Raw genomic sequence first — 13,635 nt, forward strand, 5'->3', positions numbered from 1 at the left:
AAAGGTCTGGGGAGGACTCGTCGAAGCCAGCTAAGGCTTTAACCAAGGCCAATTCAACCGACTCGACGACTGCACCGCTGATGAGCACTTTGTCGTCTAAGTCAACATCATCTATCGCGGCTCTGAAAGAGAGAAGGTCCAGGAAAGAATTGGCAGCCACCCTGCAGGTGTCCTTGCCCCCAAGGCTGATACGACTGCGGAAGCAGCTGCAAAGGAACTGGGGTCAGGGAAAGACCAGTCAGCTACTCTTACCCAACAGCTTCCTGAGAAGGAGAGGGTAATGGTCCCACCTGTGGATCCTCCCAGGTATGCGGACCGGCAGGCTACTAAGGATAGACCGGACCAGATTTACTAGAGTACCAATGAGGACAATAATCTGCACGGTGGGTGCTGCTCGGAGGGGGAGGACCTGAGTCCCCTGTGTTGAAGAGGAGACGCATTAGCCCAGTTCCTATTCCACCGTCTCAGTTTACCCCAGACATTATATCCACCCTGCACACACTGGTCACCGAAATCCAGCAAAGGATGCCTCCATCGAGGCCAGAACCTCAGAAGGTAAACTGCACCGCGGAGGAGAAAATCCAAGGGGGAAGCGGGGGTCCTTGGCATCATCCGACACTGCCGCGTCACAAGACTCCTACCAGAACCCCCAGATCCACAGATGGACACAGACACAGCTACTGGTACTGACAAGGACGACTATTTCATTACGGTGGATGGGGAGACTGCACACGGACGAGCCCCATAGGGCCTCCCCTACGGATGAAGTTGGATCTTTTCATTCGGTCATCCCGAGGGCATCAGAACTGGTTCAGTTGGTTCTCGAGGAGAACAAAGGAGGGTTTCCTGTACCAACGACACAAGTCGAGGAAGACAATGTCATTCCCTTGCTGGACAGCTGCAAGGATGAACTAGCCCTAATGAATCCAAGTACAGCCACGACCAAGCGAGACAGATTGGAAAAGAAGTACAAGGTGCCCAAGATTTCAGCCCTTGCTGGATTCAGTGCTCTCAGCCGCAGCTAGGAAACGCTTGGCGAACGAAGAAGCTGGATGCAATGGGCAAGAGGATAATGTACATGGTAGAACCTGCTATCAAGGCAGCGAACGCCTAGGCATTTTGTCCCGTTTTGACTGGGACCTCTGGTACAAGCGAGGTACTATCCTGGACTTCCTGCGCAAAGACAAAAAGGTTGATGCCCTTGAACTTTTTCAGGAGGGGCAGTGGCCTCAGATCACGCCATCACGGTGCCAGTAGAGGTCGCAGACAGAGGTTTTCGACAGATGGGGAACGGGGTGTCTCCACCGTCAAGGTTGATTGAAGGCAACAAATCTCTGCAGGACGTTCAGACTAAGGTGCTAGATATGCTCTTCGATGGGAAGAACCTCTTTGGAAAGAAGGTTGACAAGTCTATGCAGGCAATAAAGACGGACACAGAGACTGCATGTTCCCTCAGAACTTTGCAACAGAGTCGATCCTCGTTTTGCTCCTCCAGAGGAAAGCCAGAAAGATCTTCAAAGAGTTATAGTACCCCCTTACAGGCAGCCTTCATGCTCTTCCACTTAAGAAGCATACAGGGGCTCCCTCAAGGCAGCAGAGGTCAGCAGCGGCACCTCCCGCAAAGCAGAACATCCCCCGCTCCCCAAGCAGGCTTGAACAGGCCGTGGCTTCTGGCCCCCCACTTACTACAGGTGGGAGGCCGGCTGGCCAAGTTGGTCAGCACATGGGAAAAGAACACCACGGACAGATGGGTGCGGGATACTCTTGGACAGGGGTACACCTTGGAGTTCCAACACAGGTGTCCTCGGATCCCTCCGATTCAGCAGCAATAACTACAAGGGCCACAGCTTCTGCAGGAGATGCGGCCCATGTTACGGAAAGGGGCAATTGAGCCCGTCCCTCCGGGGCTCTGAATTATCTTCCAGATGCTTTCTAGTTCGGTAAATGACTGGGGGTTGGAGGCCGATTCTGGATCTACATCATCTCAAGTACTTCCCAAAGGTTCTGGATGCTCATGTTGCAGAACATGCTCGTGCAGCTGGAACAGGGAGATTGTCTGACGTCATTGGACCTTGAGGACACCTACTTTCACATCCCCATTCACAAGAAGCACAGCAAGTTCCTGCGATTTGTAGTTTAGGGTCAGCACTATCAGTTCAAGGCTCTGCCTTTCATCTTGAAGTGGACCCGAGGGTCTTTACGAAGTGCCTGGCCCCTGTAGTGACACATCTTCGTCTGCAAGGCATCCACGTATACCCCTCCTTGGACGACTGGGTGGTGCGTTCCCGCTCACAATCTCTGGCAGGCAAACATACGGCCAAGACCGTACATCTGACTGAGCTGGGGTTCTCCATAAACTATCCGATGTCTTGCTTGAAGCCATCTCGGGACACACTATTTCTGGGCGTGCGACTCAACCCCTCGGAGGAGAGGGTGAAAGCCATACAAGGTAAGGTGCAGTGCTTGTCGTCGGCCCAGGCAGCAACACTGCGATCCATCGAGTCGCTTCTGGGCATGTTGTCCTCCTGCATCAACCTTTTTCGCCTCTACAGATTGCGCATGAGACCTCTCCAGGAGTTCCTGGATGCGAGGTGGATGGAATTGTCGGGGAATTTTACGGACAAGATCGCCCTCAACTGACGGGCGATACAGTGGTAGGGGTGTGTGGCAGCACCTTGATCATGGAGTTCCGTTTACCAGGGGACTGTCACCACGGAGGCCTCTAGAGGGGTAGGGAGCCCACACCGGAAAGTTGCACGCCAGAGGCCTCTGGCAACCAGAGGAAAGGGACCTACACATCAATGTCCTGGATCTTTGGGTTGTGTTCTGGGCCCTGAAGTGTTTTCTGCTGTCTTTGAAGGACAAGGTGGCGAGTATCTTCACTGACAACACCACAACGATGTTAAACATCTGGAAAAGGAGGCGGACCCGGTGTCCGGGACTCTTCAAAGATGCACAGGACTTGTGGCAGTGGGCCATTTGTCCAGGCATGTTCCTCATTCTGTTTCACCTGGGCGGGGGTCAAGAACACAATTGGTCTCTCTCAGCAGGGAACTGCGTTCTTGCCACGAGAGGGAGCTTTGCCAGGACCAGGTGGATTTGATGTTCTACAAATGGGGTAGACCCCAAATTGATCTCTTGGCGACGGCAGTGAACACCATGTGCCAGAGGTTCGCCAGCAGGATCCCTCAACTGCGGAGCTTGGGGGACGCGTACTTGTTCCAGTGGGAGGGACAGTTCCTATATGCTTTCCCCCGTTGTCATGATCCCTGCTTCCAAGGGGTCAGGACTTGCCCCACGACCTTGGAAGCAGGCCCATGACTCTGATCCCAGGAACCAGCCAGTCCCTATAGGGACCCTCTGGACCTTGTCCTGGCGCCAGCGGCGCCAGGCTCATGATGGTGACTGGTCCCGGCACAGGAAGCGCCGGGCTCATATTAGATAAGAGTGATTGGTGGACCTACCTGTAGCAGACCATGCTGCTTACTTACCAGCTAACTGGTCTCCTGATCCTTCTCTGCCTGGAACTACTTTTTCTGTCTGGGTGGAGCAGGAGCCACTCCCTGGAAGCAGAACACAGGAACTCTTCTAGAAATCTGGAACTCTTTTCTTACCTGGGTGGGGTCGTGGAAGGAGACGCCTAAGCACTACAGAAGGCTATTTAAACCACACCCGATTGGTTTCACGTGCTTCGCGTTATTCTGCCTCTGCAGCAGGACGCTCACCGTGTCAGCTCCAGGAAACCTCCAGCTCCAGATCCTGTGAACACGAAATAACCTGCTGGAATCCAATCTTCAGTCTTCTTCAGTCTTCTGCAGCTCCTGCAAAACAAAGGCACAGGTTAGGCTAAAGTAAAGGCAGCGAATCTACTTACCTAATCCACCGGCAGCATCCAAGGCGCCTTTTTCTGCCTTTCTCTTCCGGCATCCGACATCTGCAAAGAGAGAGAACATCGGTCAGTAATATTCAACTACAAGTTCTGCTTACCTGTGTTACGCCCGTTCCAACTCAGCTCGCGCTGCATTCCGGCACCTGCAAGGCAAGATACATCGGTTAGTAACGCTTAGTTACAAGACTGCTTACCCGTCGCTTTCCATCTGTTCGCGCTGCACCTCAGCACCTGCAAAGACAAAAGAGACATTACGGAGCATTCTCCAGCGCTAGTGCAGTCTTTCTACTTACGTGCCATTAGAAGGATAATCTTCATCGTCACAGCATCTGAAAAGGGAAAGACATAGACTTTACAGACTTAAGACTTTTGAAAGAGAAGAGAACAATGCAAAAGGAACTTTAATACTTACAAGGCACGCTCGTGCATTAACGGCGTCTTCCCTCTCAGCAAATCCTCTGCTATCAAGAGGCAGAGCTCGCATCCAGTGAAGCAACTGGATCCAGCGCCCCTGCACAAGACGCAGGATGGAGAGCCCGGCATTTACCTATATAAGGTAAGCGCAATATCAACCCAGTTCCACGGGGAAAGAAAGGGCGAGAGGGGCTAGGAACTTTCCGAACCTTCCAAACACTAATACCTTGGTTTACCCTTGCAGACATCTCACTCTTCAGCTTAACCTGTCGGTGGGAAGGGGGCCCAGTCCGGGAGCAAAACGAACCCTGCGCCTAACACTGAAGACAGTATCCTCGCCAGATCAAGACCTGCGCCTCCGGGGGAACCAGGTGAGCGTTACACCTGTTTACACTCCCCTTACGTGATCAACACGCGGACAGTGCCAATGCAGGATGGTACTTGTCTCCCTCGTGTGGCTGAGGCAGATCTGGTATCTGGACTTACTACGCCCGTCAGTGGCCCCGTCCATCAAGCTACCTCAGTACCTGGACCTTCTCGCCAGAGAAGGGACGAGGGGGCCATTCTGCATTACGACCCGGAGTCTCTGAACGTGAGGGCAAGGCTTCTGCAGCCCTAGAGTTTTCAGGTTATGCTTTACCCGCAGAACGTAAGGACATGCTGGCCAGGACCAGAGCATCGTCAACATTGAAGTGCTACAGACATAAATGGAAACGCTTGTCCGTGTGGTGCCAGACTCAGAAGATTACCCCTCTGTGTGTCGCTTCTACCATACATTTTTTCTTTCCTTGGCCAAAGTGAGACTGGCTCACGTCTCTATTAAAGTGCATCTTGCTGCCATATACAGGTACACCTGGTCTCTGGGCAGGCCTTCGCTGTGGTCTCACAGGCTCGTCCAGTAGTTCCTCAAAGGGCACTTTAGGACTTTCCTTCCGGTGAAGGCTCCTGCCTGGGCTTGGGAGCTCAATGTTGTGCTACCTAAGATCATGGGTGCACCCTTTGAACCTGTGTATCAAGCTCCGCTCAAGCTTCTCTTGTGGAAGACTGCTTTCCTAGTGGCCATCGCCTCAACCAGGCAGGTCGGGGAGATCCAGGCCCTGTCTTGCAAGCAGCCTTATTTGTCTTTTCACGGGTGGTACTGCATACACACACCACGTTTATGCTAAAGTACTGTCGGAGGGCCTTGCGTTCGCTCCATGTTGCACGTGCCTTGAAATTCTGCGTGACGCGTCCAAAGGAATTTTTGAAGACTTCTCAGTTGTTCATCAACTTTAGACCTTTAAATCAGGAAAAAGCCTTGTAGAAAGCTTCCATCTCCAGCTGCATCACGCACCGTCATTGACTGGCTAGCAGGCTGCTGCCAGGCCGTCCGAAAGCCCATTCCACCAGAGCCATCGCAGCAATGACATCATTTCTCTCTGGTGTGCCCCTACTCGACATCTGCAGGGATGCTATGTGGAGGTCCACGCACACCTTAACAAGGTTCTACTGTGTTGACATGTATACCAGGAAGGAGTCCTGAGTCAGCTAAGCAGTGCTATACAACTTGTTTGTGTGAGGCAAGTCTGTTACAGAGGTGAGTGTTTATTGCTTCTGTTGAGCCTTGCCACCTCCTGTGGTTGTGTATATGTACTGCTGTGTAATCGTTCTTCATGAGCATGTGAATCCATTCCAGACCCAATGCCCCCATTCCCCCATGTTGAAGATTTTTTTTTTCTTCATAATTTTTTTATCAGCATTTTGTAAACATTTTAAAAACCAAACTTCCCCCTCCTCCTTTACCCCTGCCCCGTTTTAGAAGAACCACTCCCCCCTTTCGTTTCTCTTGAGGTATACAGCCCTTTCTCAGTTCATTCCTCTTGAGGTATACAGCCCTTTCTCAGTTCATTCCTCTTGATTACCAGTAAGTCATCCCATTTCCAATATTCAAATATTTTGGGGGTACCATTGTTGCACAAAGTCGCTTTTCATGAAAAGTAACATTTCTCCACACTCCTTCTGGACTTGTCTGCGTCCCCTTGGGCCCTGTATGTCGTCCATTCCATTGCCACTATGTCCCCCACAGCTTGCGATACCAAGTTATCATCGCAGGAGGGGAGCTTTATTTCCAGTCTTTAGTGATTACCATCCATGCGGCTGTTCGTGCGCTAGTCAAGGCTCTGTTCTGGGACTTCGAGATGATGTGCATCTTCAGTCTCAGCATTCCTTCCCCGGTCTCCGCTAATCATAATCTAATCCCAAAAACCTTTATCTTGGGACAGCCCCACCAGATATGTATCCAATCCCCCACTACTCTAGAGCCCCTCCAACATGCCTCGGGTGTTGATCGATGCATCTTATGCAGTTTGCTGGGGGTGTGGTGCCACTGTACCATCATTTTATGCCGTGCCTCTCATAGTGGGAGTGACCTCGTCACTTTAGTAATGTTCCTCCACAGTTCTTCCCAGTGCCTTAGTGGTACTGCTTCCCCCAGCACTCCTTCCCATGCCACTTGGTACGGCCAAGATTTTATGGTTGGGCACTCCTGTAGTAGTCTATAAATGTCCGCCACCAAGTGCTTGTCGCCAGAATGCGAGGTGATATGTCTCGAATTTCGTCAATGCCCTCAGTGCAGCTTGCTGCGTCTCCTTCTGCCTCAGCCAATGTCTTGAGTTGGGTATATTCAATTCAATCCCCTTCCTGCACCCCTACCTATGCTTTTCATTCTTCAAACGACATTACTTCCCTATCCTATTCCATGTCGCTTATCTTTTCACATCCCTGTACTCTTATGTCCCGTCCCCTTTCTTCCATACTGCATGGTCGTCCCTTCCTAGGGACGGGAGACCTAATCTTTTGCACCAGGTTAAACAGTCTTCCCCTTTAAATTTAGAGGCCCGCAGGGGTGCGACCCTGGAAGCATGCGCTGCCCTGACTCCGCCCTCCGGTGCCACACCTCAGTCCCCTTTTCCGCATCGACGGGAACGGCCCGAATTCACCAGCGCTTCTGGGTTTGACTTTGGCCATGTAATTTCACGCGCGGATACTTCTTCTCTTCTGTCTTTTTGTCTTTTTATGGTATCTGGTCAATCCATCGAACAGCAAAGCATCTAATAGCAAACCATAAAATTATATGCAACGAAATTCCATTCCATTGAATAGCCATTTTGTTGTCTTTAATTCGATGGATCCATCGAAATAACTGGGGTTAGGGTTGGGGCTAGGGTTAGATTAGGGGTTAAGGTTAGGGTAGCGGTTACTGTTGGGTTAGGGTTGTGGCTAGGGATAGGGCTAGGGTTAGATTAAGTGTTACATTAGGGTTGGGGCTTGGCTTGGGGCTTGGGTTAGATTAAGGGTTACATTTGGGGTGGGGGTTGGGGCTAGGGTTAGATTAAGGTTATGTTAGGGTTAGGGTTGGGGGGTGCCTGGCGGTTGGGGGGGGGGGATCCGAGAGGGGAACCCCGAATATTCAAAAAAATTAAAAAGTTACAAGGAGCTGGCCAGTGGCGAAATTGCAGCACTGGCCAGCGCCATGTAACGTTTTTAAAGTTACAAAAAAAAGCATTGAAATGCTAACTTTTACATGTAATGGTGCATTTCCATCGAAACCAGTCCATTTATATTTTCGATGGACTGCTTTAGATGGAAAGGCACTTTTACATGTAAAAGATAGTCTGTCGAAGCTTTTTATTGGATGCTTTAGTTTGTCGTTGCTTTTTGTTCGATGTAATCACTATAAACCCTTTTTATGCATCAGGTACTCTGTCCTCATGCGTCACGCTCCTCCCCGGCGCATGTCGACGTCTACAGGTTTCAGCAGGTGTCCATCCTGCGACTGACTCTTTCAAACTTCAGACCCCCACACCCTCTGCCTACGTTGCCTTGGCCCAGACCACGGCTGGCAAGCTTTTACCGCGTGCAACGCGCTTTCCTCAAGGTCTCTGAAGAACAGACTTGCCAGGTGGGGGGAGCTCTTTGAGAGATCGTCTCCAGAGGACCTGAAGGACTTTGTCAATGATCGATCCAGGCCAAAGGTAGGGCTGCTCTTTTTCCAGTGCACTCCGCAATGGAGACTCCTTTCCAGGGACTTGCCCGCGCAGGAGGGAATGCTCAGGTTCTCATACCAGCACGAGTACAGAGGCTGTGCGAGCTACCGGCCGGCAGACTGAGAGGTCAGTGGATCCTCCCAGTGACAGTGTTTGGGGACTGGAAGGTTCATTTACTGGGTCTTCACCCTAGAGGCCACGCACTAATACCGGCAAAATGTCTGAAGGGGCACCTATACGCAGCTCTACCGCCATTTCTGTGGAGGGAAAAACGCCTTCCAGGTCTCGGCCTGAGGAGCAGGGGTGGCCTCATGATCCACACAAGAGTCCTGGACGAGGCTGGGCCCAGTGAGCTAAGCAACACGACGCAGGCACGTGTAAGGCAGCTCGACAAGATGGCGGCTGTGCCAGATATTAGACACCCGCCCAATACCGCACCAAGGAATGGAGCAGGTGGAGGAATGAGTGTCAAGGCGGGACTAGTGTCAACTAGGAATGTGGCCTACAGCCTATCCTTCATTTACACAGGGCAGGTTCCCGCTGCGTCCGAATGGGCAGGTCACGCAACGGCTCCAGCAGCCGCCTGCTACCCCGTCACTATCACCTACCACCCCTCCGGCCTGCGAGGACAGATTTTTTGAAAGGTTCCTTTGGCTCATGAAATCTCCTCAGATGGGGGTCATCCTCACGGACGCCATCAGCGACGTGCTGCCGCCAATGGCTCCGGTGCCGCAGGCCCCAGTACAGGCACCCATGGCCCCTGTGCATCCTCCGCACCTGCTCCGGCCCCCAAACTGATAGTGCAGTCGGTTCCGTACCAGCCTCTGGTCTCCACACATCAGCCCTCGTCTCCCAGCACCCCTAAACCGGTGACAGAAAAACCGGACCCCCAGGTGTACACAGATGATGATGATGATGATGATGATGATGAGGAGGACCCCGACACACCGTCGTCAGCCAAGGTCTTTCACAAACGTCTTGCAGGGCTGACGGAGTACTTGGGCCTTCCTCAACCCAAGGTCGAGCAACCATCCGAGGGGGGGTCCTCGCCAAGTCCTCACGCTACGTCCCGCATCAAGAACGGGGATCCCGAAGCAGAAGGACGTTGTCGCCTTGGCCAAGAAAGACTGGCTGAAGCCCCTCTCGGTCCAGCCAGTCAATAGACGCCTGGATGCCAAGTACGGGCAGATGGAGGGGGATGCACTCTCGTTATTGGCCCACCCACAGCCGCACTCCTCGGTGATCACTGCAGCATCACTATACTCCCAGCCTCAGTCGTCCTCGGCTTCCTCATCCGCAACACTGCTAGGCAAGGAGGAGAAGATCTTGGAGGCGTATGAAAAGAAGCTGTATTCCAACGCGTCCCTGCATATTCGTCAAGCCAACCGCAGAAGTCATGCTGGCAGCCGTTAACCAGAGGCTTTGGAGGGAAATTGCGGATTTCCTCCCAGAGCTTCCGGTGCAGAGTCAATCATGATTCAAGGCGGGACTGGCTGAGGCCAAGATGGTGGCACAAGGCATCATGGAGTCCACCTTGGCCCACATTGACACCTCTGGCCGGGCCACCGGTAACGCCACGGACATGAGAAGAACGCCTGGCTCCATGCTACGTAATTCAACCTGGATGTCCAGGAACGCATCTTAGACCTGACGTTTGAAGGGGGTGACCTCTTCCACTCCACTACGGATGAGGAGGTGGTTAGTGAGAATTCTCATTCAATGGCTAATTTCCCTTACCTAGTGAGTCCCTCAACAGCTTTGCTGGATTTCTGGCGTTTACTTTTTTCCACTTAGTAAGAGTGTGAGCTTTTCCCCCACTCTTACCTGTGTTTTGCCATGTGTATCTCATCTGTTTTTGTGATGGTGGACTCTGGAGCACACCACTTCAGTAGCCCCACTCTCGTGTTACCCAGCACCTTCAGTGCAGTGAGACAGGGTTGTCTTAGAGACTTCCCAACGACTCAATTTCTTGGGCTGACTACCGCCCCCCAGATAAGGGTAAAGCTGCCATTAACTTTACATAGTCAAATAACCACAGATCCAGTACACCCCATCTTACATGGAGTATTGGAAAGGGTTAATCCTTAGCCTTTTTTCTGTCCCTCCTGGAGCATTGTTTTGCTCTTTTAACATTTAGACTTGGCTGGTGGCAGTGGTATCTACCCTAACTTTTCTACTGCGATTATACTATATATACGTGGTATTGTTTTAGGCTATTAGCCTCGAACATAAACCCGCTTGACCAAATACTCTTTCTTTTGGCTCCGGTCAGGTTTTATTCGCCATTTCTTTTTGTTAAAGTCCTTCTTGTGTTTTACTTTGCGCGGCAAACCAGGTTTGCCTTGTTTGTTCACCCTCTTTTGGTGGGCTTCTGCCAAGAAGCCCTCCTCTGGGCACCTGGGTGTCTAGGTGGGCTGAATGTGAGGGAGGGGTGTAGTCACCCCCTGCACAGGGTATCCTAGGAAACCCAAGTCGCACTTTGCCATGATTGGCTGAGGTGGTTGTCCGGGCTGGACAACCCCCATGCTGCGTGATTGACAGCCAGGCTGTGTGAATGGATGATTTTCGCATAAAGGCAGGACTCTTGGGGTGGAAGCCAGAGTCGCCACTGGAACTACAAGGAACCAAAGAGAAGCAGAGAAGAAGACGGCTGCTGCAACTACCCTGTCCCGGTGAAGCCCTGCTGCAGTCCTGAGCTATCTACCTTTCGACGACCAGAGAAGATCCAGTCCGGAGTCTTCCCTTGAGCCTGTTGGTGTCAACCAGCTCATCTTCCACAGCCAGAGGATCCTCTTCGTGGTCGAAATCGCTGCACACTGCTGTAGTGGTCCGGATAGCCACCTGAAGAGCCTCTCCTGTTTGAAAGGAGCGTACGTTTTATTCACCGTTGCTGCTGCTGGCTTCATCCCTGTGTGGTGCAGACCCCTCCAGACGTCGCCCTTCTTACCGAAGCTCCAGGCACCGTGAGTCTGCAGGAAACTACCAGGAACAACTGCCGAGGCACCAGCTTCTTCCTTGAATAAGGTACTGTGTTCTGCTTTGAGGAACTACGGTGAATCCATTTTCTCTTCCTCCAAGGCTTGCCCTTGTCTTCCCTCCTTATAACTTTTGCTTCCTCTGTTGACCATATCCAAGTACTCCTGGCAACGTTGAATCTTGAACTGTCTGACTGTGATCCTCGACAACAGGAACCCGGTTCCACTTGATACTGGCTCTGGCCTATTGACTTTTGTATTTCTGTCAGCGAGTGTTCTCTGATTCTGTCTGCCTTGACAAAAGTATTGCCTTTGATTTTTGCCCCCAACTCTCTCTGGTTAGCCCAGGTGCTAAGTGTGTTTTTGCCCCAGTAACATTTCTTACTGCGGATATGCGTTTCTTTAATACGACCGAGATGTCAAAGCTGTCAAAAAGTGATCGCATATGTATTCCCGGTAACGTCTTTTGTTTCACAACACCGGTCCGCCAAAACATACGGTACTTTGAGTTATTCTGTGCCAAGAGAATTGGTTCTTTGTAGAGTATTTTATGTGTGGTTTTGAATTAATAGAAGTGTGTGTTTTACAAATGGTTTAAAAATAAATGTTCTTATATTTTTTACCTGAAACCTTGAGTCAGTGTTTGCTTGAGTCACAGTAATTGTGGTCCCTTTGTGTAATCTCTGCTACTGCTCATATACTCTTGAGATAAGCCTGGCTGCTACGCTACTGCTACCACTTTAACATAGTAGTACAGGCTTGTACCAAATGTGAACTTGTATTACCACTTGTAGTCTTAATTGTGTGTAGTGGTCCCTAAGGGCACTGCACGGGTTTTTGCCTAACAGAGCTGGATAAAAAGAAAAACGGCGAAGTTTGTATCCATCCTTACAAAGATCATGCCTAAAACGTACACCCAGTCACAAGTTCTGAAGTGTTTTGCAGAGCAGTGTTTGTTGTCTAGTGTTTTGTTGCTTTCATATGAATCTGATAATAGTGTGCCTCCGCCTCGGGGACCTCTATGCTGGCTCTTCCTTTTTATTTGTGTAGCTCAACCTTAATGTTAAGTTAGGTTATAAGCTTTCCCAATATAGTTGGGCTACTGTAGTTCAAATAAAAAGCAGGTTGCCCTTTAACTTGACATGTGCTTAAATGGGGAAGGAAGTCTGGATTGTGACTTGCTCTACATTTGGCTATGACCCCTTTATCCAGTACATTAGTGATGTGTACTCGTAGTTTTGTTTTTGCAGAGTTTTTGTTTCAATTGTCAGTTACACCTCATCCGTTTCTCCTCGTTAAAATCCTGATTCCCAGTTCCTTGCTTGTATATATTAAGGGAGCAGCGAAACTTGTTTAAGGCTCCAGTGTTTTCGTTATGTTTGCCGGTCAGCGCCTACTTTTTACTCTGTGATTTGGTATGGCAAGTGCCAAGGAGGAGATGCACTGAACAAGGCCATGCATACATGCTCACATACTGAGAATGTAGGGCTATAGACTGGACTTTCACCTCCAAGCAGTCTGAGCTCTCAAATTTTCCATTTCCATGCCTGAGAAAGTCATCCAGTCAATTTTCTTTTTTAATGAATTCTAGGATTTCTAACTTTCTTTACCATTTTACATTTAGGGCTACAAATCACAGAATTTCCAGGGGAAAACTTGACTGGGTGGCTTTCTCACACATGTAATTGGGAAACTTAAGTGCTCTGGCATAGACTAAAAGGACGATTACAGGGTCCCCTCAACTCTAAATGCAATCACTGATCTTTACCACAAAGAATATCGTACGTGCAAATATTCCTGTTATATGGGTAATTTTAATCTGGAATTGGTGGAGTGTTATGTCTATTTGGGGCTTTTTGTCTGCCATAATTGGAGTTGGAGCAGCCAGGTTGAGAAAAGCTTAAGTACCCTGACTTGGCGGTGATTAGCTTTAATAATCCACATGGAGGGATAAATACCTCCCGCCTCTGTGGAAATGTATAGAATACAGGCTCTTCCCGCTGCTGTATTTGGAGCAGAACTGTGGGGGTATTCAGATTCTAGTAGTGGTTTGGCTTTGGAGAAAAATAAGTTTAAGTACCTCCTTAATCTTCCAAAAAGTGCTCGGAATTTACCAATCAACCTTGAGTTGGGTTGGTATGGGCTGAAGTATCTCATCAAGCAGCTACCCTTACTATACTGGTTGCGAATATGGCATATGAGTGAACTTGCAGTATATCGGGAGGAAATGAGTGACCTGCTGCATCAGACCTGCTGCATCAGAACGGTGCAACACGTCTTCCATGCTTTCAATTTATCAAATATATGGCCACATTGTTGGACCTTCCTCACC

At 50.3% G+C, this 13,635-nt stretch overlaps 1 protein-coding gene across 13 annotated transcripts in view; it reads left to right on the forward strand.

Annotated features, from left to right (window-relative positions):
• RERE (arginine-glutamic acid dipeptide repeats) overlaps positions 1 to 13,635 on the forward strand; it is a 2,107,422-nt gene that overhangs the window by 493,512 nt on the left and 1,600,275 nt on the right. The gene's annotated exons all lie outside the window — the stretch shown is intronic.

The sequence above is a fragment of the Ambystoma mexicanum genome, chromosome 8, assembly GCF_040938575.1.
Source record: "Ambystoma mexicanum isolate Mex_15411 chromosome 8, UKY_AmexF1_1, whole genome shotgun sequence".
NCBI lineage: Eukaryota > Metazoa > Chordata > Amphibia > Caudata > Ambystomatidae > Ambystoma > Ambystoma mexicanum.